Source organism: Triticum dicoccoides, chromosome 2B, assembly GCF_002162155.2.
Source record: "Triticum dicoccoides isolate Atlit2015 ecotype Zavitan chromosome 2B, WEW_v2.0, whole genome shotgun sequence".
Lineage (NCBI taxonomy): Eukaryota > Viridiplantae > Streptophyta > Magnoliopsida > Poales > Poaceae > Triticum > Triticum dicoccoides.
Window position 1 is genome coordinate 786,087,618 of NC_041383.1, and position 5,265 is coordinate 786,092,882.

The 5,265-nt window shown below is 43.9% G+C and overlaps 1 non-coding gene across 1 annotated transcript; it reads left to right on the forward strand.

The window, feature by feature from the left end:
- The first annotated feature begins 2,022 nt into the window (after positions 1-2,022).
- TRNAA-CGC lies at positions 2,023-2,095 on the forward strand. The gene has a single exon. It is a non-coding gene; the product is annotated as a tRNA-Ala (tRNA).
- Positions 2,096-5,265: the final 3,170 nt, after the last annotated feature.

A 5,265-nucleotide genomic window follows, 5' to 3' on the forward strand; every position in this document is an offset into this window, starting at 1 on the left:
CCAAATTTGTAAGAGTAAAATGCAGGACATTTTTGAAACCCCAAATATTTTCCAAAGTTAAGAAAAGAAATGAGAAAACAGGAAAAGTAACAAAATATAGGGATGCCCCGCCCCGCACATAAGTCAGTCCCAGAACAATTCTGCGGGTGGTGGAGGTGTGCGCGCTTATTGTGCCCCCATCACCATAAGCGCGTGTTAGGGCACAGCTACGTCTTGCCTATTCCGAGACGACGGCTCGGCTCGCCTCAATTCACTGCAAAGTGGGCTGACTCAGTTTCGTTTCTTTGCTATATTTTTTCTTATATTATTCATACTTATGAAATGCAAAGCATGTTATACTTAAGTTTTTCAAAATGGTTACTGCACATTTAACAAATATTCATGCAGTGTAAAAGTTTTGTTCGTGTAAGTTAAAGAAATGTCCGTACCATTCAAAAAATAACATTCACAAGTTCAAAATTTTGCTCTTGAAAATGTAAAACTTTTTTCACTTATTTGTTAAAAAAGTTCATACCATTCAAAAATTTGTTCATGGCAGTTCAAAAATACACATTAAAACATATGTTTGTTACTTTCAAAAAAATGTTACTACAATATAAAAATTTATAAGTGCAATGTGGTAATATTACGATATCAGTAAATACTATAAACTTTCAAATGTTTTGCCATTATTTTTGTAGTGTAATTAATGCTATGTCATCATGAAATTTTCATGTGCACTTTCCAACTCTGTATAAGAAACATTGCTTTGATTTCTAGGTGTTGTTTCAAGATGAAATGTATTTCTGGATTCTGGTTTCACTTTTTGATGTCCACAATGATTACCACAAAGAACTTAGGAAAAACACCGGTAAGACTAGTAGTGTTCAATAAAATTTATTGTTTTCTTTTTCTCAAAAAAATTCTCTTTTTCATTTATACTTTGTAATTATTTTCTTGTGCTTAGGTTCCCAATTTCCAGATATGATGGGATGAGTTTAGTTAGATTTCAGTGACCAGAGTATCTATTTTGCTAAAGCAACTCAGAAAGATAAGGAGTAGGTTTTATCGTTTGTTTATTTTATTTTGAATGATTTTCATATTCCACTAAAAAAAGAATGATTTTCAGTTTTGATTTTTTTGGTCTCTTGGCACTGATTTATCTTATTCAATTTTGTCACTCTTCAATGTATGAGTTCCGTGTGCGTGCGTGCGTGCGTGCGTGTGTGTGTGCTGGTTGTATTCTTGAATGTATATAACTCATTCTCCAGTGTCTGGAGAGCAAATGATAAGGGCGTGTTTGGTTACACGAGCCTGTCTCAGTGGAGCCTGTCTAAACTTGTAGAGTCTCTGGGCCATGTTCTGCGTCTCGTTTGGTTGGGTGCATCAAACCCAGCTCGCATCCTTCCGTAGTGTAAATTGCACTAGACCCAGCCTGCATGTGTAAAAGCGGTTGATCTGAGTGTTTCCTGTGAGCCAGACTGAGAGCGCTTTAAGTTTCGTGCGGGCCAGTTTCTACGTGTAAGCTAGACAATCAAACAACTCTTTACTTATTAATCCGTCAAAGCTTGTTTGGGCTTGATGCAGCCTACCAAACGCGCCCTAAATAACTGTCATTTCCGAGAAGACATCTGCTTGTAGTCTGCGATGATCGATGGACACCATTGGCAACATATTCGGACAATCTGTTTGCAACGATGGACACCATTTGCCTGAAGCTGCGTTGTGGTTCCGTAACGTAGAACTTCTCAGTCGTTTGCCTGAGCTAATGCTCATCCTGTTACCTTGAGCTCAGCGGCCTTGCTGGTGGCAGGATCTCATTTTACTCTGTTTACCCTATATTTTAGCTGGCGTCTTGTAGAAACTGATGTTCTCTGCTGCTAATAGAAAGGGAGAATTGGGCAGAGCAAGACGAGCTCCAATGCTCTGTCCATGGATGGAACTAAACCGAGAGTCGACCCATCGTTCTCATTTCTAGTCACACCAGCGTACGTGTGATTATGCCCATAATGGATAGCATCAGCAGTGAGTGACTAGCAGTTCGGGGGTGTAGCTCATATGGTAGAGCGCTCGCTTCGCATGCGAGAGGCACGGGGTTCGATTCCCTGCACCTCCAGTCCTATTTTTTTTTCCATTCCTTTGGACTTTGCCTTGCTCGGCTCCCATCTCCAAGGCCCAGCCACCGAACTCACATGAGCCAGAAACGCATCGCGAGCTGCAGCAGCCTTTTTTCCCTGCAGCCGTCTCGCCGTTTCCTTGACGGACGCAAAGCGAGAGGGTTATTTCGTTTTCTGCTAACCGGCGCCTGCAGCCGCTTTATCTGGGCTCGGCCCATTTTGCTCGGGTAATTTAGCGCAAAAAAAGCGCTGGAACAGGGAGTCGAAACGGTGACCTCCTGGTTCACAGCTCACTCTCGTAACCACCCCACCTCAGGAACTTCAAGTGCTAACTTGCATCACTTACCTCCCTTAGGATCTTTTCTTTCGTTTTTTCTGTTTTCTATTTTTCATTTTTTCTGTTTTACTTCTTATTTTTCCTTCTTCCTCGTTCTATTTTTTTTCAAATCCATCCTTTATTTTATGAACTCTTTTCAAATTCTATGATCTTTTTTATAATTCAATGAACTTTTTCCTAATTCAATGAATTTTTTTCAAATTCGATGAACTTTTTCCAAATCCGATGAAGTTTTTCCAAATCCGATGAACTTTTTAAAATAATTGATGAACTTTTTTCAAGATTGATGACTTTTTCCTTCAAATTTGTGAACTTTTTGCAAAATCAATAAACTGTTTTCAAAACTGATGAACTTTCTAAACTTTTTCATAAAGTTGTTTTCCAAAATTGGTGAACCTTTTTATGTTTGTGAACTTTTCTTCAAAAATGATGAACTATTTCTCAAAAGTTTGTGAACTTGTCTCAAAATTGATGAACGTTTTTAAATTCATGATTTTATAAAAATTAATAAAAGAGTAAATGATAAACAAATAGTGCGGCAATACTAGTTTATGTACAGTTATCGCTATTAAAAATCAGAAGTCGATGGTTGCTGTGGTGGTCAGCTAGTCTCGAACGAGCGGTGCGAGTTCGATTCCTCAGTAGCCAGCCTTTTTGCGTTTTCTTGGCGATTTCTGTGCGGTATGCTTTCCCATCGCGGGCCGGCCCAACAAGGCGTTCCTGCGGGCGCCAGCTACAGGCGCCGAACAGGAGCTCCCAAGCGAGAGAGCTCGTCTTGATAACGAATGCAAGCAACGGCGGGCCGCCCGTCCGTCCGTTCACCACCACATGCCCAAACGCTCCTCTCGTCCGGAGTGGTAACAAAGCACAACGATGCTGTTTCTCGAATTAAAAAAGCAGAAGGACACTTGATACTCAAAAAAAAAAAGGACAGTTTCACTAAACAAGGACGGCCAGCCAGCGGCACCAGCAAAGCCTACGGCCAGAGGAATCGAAAGCCATAATTAAGTGAAGAATGTTCTTGGATACGTACCGACTGATCGCTACCTACTTACAGTAGCTAAGTGGTAGTACTATCTTTAGCTGGTGCTAGGTAGAGACTGATCATTCTCATTCCACTCATCGCACCCTCAAGTTTTGTGTGGTAAATGATTGCTAAGCTTCATGCACTAGCCAACGCAACCAAAAGTCCGAACTGATGGAAAGGACTAGGCAATCCACATATACACTTCAACACCCCCTCTCACATGTGACGCGGAAAGTTAACATGTGGATAGACTCAGAGGTATGGCTCAAGAGGCTCATACATGGACACAGGGGGGCAGCAGCAATTTTTAAATAAATTGCGAAAGTCAAGACTTAAACTCAAGACCTTAGCTCTGATACCATGCTAAGCTTCATGCACTAGCCAACGCAACCAAAAGTCTGAATTGATAAAAAGGGTTAGGCAATCCATATATATACTTCAACAATGATTAACAAGGACGCGTAGCTCGCGGCAAACATAATGCAACAAAAGGCGGGAAAGGCGGCACATCTAGCTAGAAATGGAACCTGCGGGGTGGACCTACCTTGAGCTAGCTAGGCGTGTTTCCTCCGAGTAGAGTTCCAAGAGTGCGACCCTGTGGGGGCTTTCTCGGACCAAAGCGGATGATTGCATGCGGTAAAGTGTTTGCGGTTCTGAGTTTCGTTGCATGCGGTAAAGTGTTTGCGGTTCTGAGTTTCGTCCATGACTGAACGGAAAGTGCTCGTCCACCGGAGCTGGCTGGACAAGTGCAGGGTTTCCGCTCTTGGTGCTTTGTGCATTTGAATAGCAGTGGTCTTCTCTTATATGCAAAGATTCAGAGCGTGTTTTAGTTGGTTATTACGGGCTTCAGGCAAGATTGTGATAAATTAGTTACTCCCTCCGTCCCAAAAATTTTGTCTTACATTTATCTAGATACGGATGTATCTAACACTAAACACTTCTGCTTCGGCACACCCCCCTTAAACACATCAAGGGCTGAGATTCGTCCATACCCCTTCGCTGGCAGGGGCACGATCGTCTTATGTAAAAAAAATTATCCCCGCGCGTCCAGGCCGATACCCCCGCGCGCCCCCGCGCGCCCGTGTATACGGGGCTGCGGGGCGAGCCGAGCCGCCCAGTAGCCGACAAGACGCGAGCCGGGACGTGCGTGCGGACGTGGCGCGGACGGGCGTACCGTCGTGCAGTAACTGCCCGCGGTAATGCGGCGTGACTGCAGGCGGTGACTGCTCGCGTGCCCCCCAGCGGCCACCGCCTCGGGACGCCCGCCTTCCACCGCCGCGCGTGCGGCGACCGCCCGCCTGTCGCCGTCCGCCTCGAGGCGCCCGCCATCCGCCTTCCACTGCCGCGCGTGCGGCGACCGAAGAAGGAGGTCAATTTTTTGAGATATTCGGAATGACCTCAAATTTTGCAAGTGAGTTGGTATGGCCACCCCCACACTCAATCCAAGAATTGAACACATTTGGACATCAAAAACATGTTGCGTCATGTCCGGGGTGTGCTATGTGGTGTTTTCACCGAAAAAATTATGGAAAAATCATAAATTGGCAAAAAGCCACGAAACTTGTCATGAATCCTAGTGATGATGGTGGAACACTATGAAAAAAAATTGGGTTCATTTGAAGGATGTCGAAAAGAAACTCCTTTCGGATGGGGCCTTCGCTCCTACCCGAACGGTCTCCAGAGAAGGAGGTCAATTTTTCGACATATTCAGAATGACCTCAAATTTTGCGAGTTGGTATGGCCACCCCCACGCTCAGTCCAAGAAATGAACATATTTGGACACCAAGAACATGTTGTGTCACGTC